We start from the raw sequence: 876 nt of genomic DNA, 5'->3' as shown, positions 1-876 counted from the left end.
TGTGTTTGTTAGAAAATTTGAATTAAAATGGAAATGTACTTTGGAAGCTTTATCTACTACATATTTTCTGGTAGAGTCAAGAGGAGGTGTTGAACAGAATAATCGAACTGAGATTTATTTGTTATTTGTCTTTGTGGAGTGTAAGAAAGATAAGAAAATTTAAAAAATAAATGAAATCTTGGAAAATGTGTTTGTTGACCCAGAGCTGGCTTGTTTACCAGATATATTATTATTATTATTATTTTGATGGAGTCTCGCTCTGTCGCCCAGGCTAGAGTGCAGTGGCATGTTCTCCACTCACTGCAAGCTCCACCTCCCGGATTCAAGCCATTCTCCCGCCTCAGCCTCCCAAGTAGCTGGGACTACAGACTCCTGCCACCATGCCCGGCTAATTTTTTTTTTTTTTTTTTTGTATTTTTAGTAGAGACGGGGTTTCACCATATGAGCCAGGATGGTCTCGATCTCCTGCCCACCTCGGCCTCCCAAAGTGTTGGGATTACAGGCATGAGCCACCACGCTCAGCTGTTTACCAGATATATTCTTAAGGCTGAATGCCCTGAATCAAGATGTGCTCCAATTGTCCGTAGCTAGATTGCTCTAGGAATGAAAAATTGGATGAAGAAATTTGACTTCAGAGATTATGAATCATTGATGACTCTTGATTTGATGCATGTTAAAGTGTTTGTGATAAAACTTAAAAAATGAAACAAAGCATATTTCATGAATGAAAAGACTGTGAATGAGCTATCTGCAAGACAAAATAGTAAAATCTTACGAACGTATTAGAGACTCTTGCAGTAAAGGCCCCTGCAGTTGGCTGTATTATACAAGTGACCTAAGAGACACAGCTAATGAATTTCTTCAGTAGTGGCCTTA

Source organism: Trachypithecus francoisi, unplaced genomic scaffold (assembly GCF_009764315.1).
Source record: "Trachypithecus francoisi isolate TF-2019V2 unplaced genomic scaffold, Tfra_2.0 Contig00030, whole genome shotgun sequence".
Lineage (NCBI taxonomy): Eukaryota > Metazoa > Chordata > Mammalia > Primates > Cercopithecidae > Trachypithecus > Trachypithecus francoisi.
Note: the sequence above shows the minus strand (reverse complement) of the source record.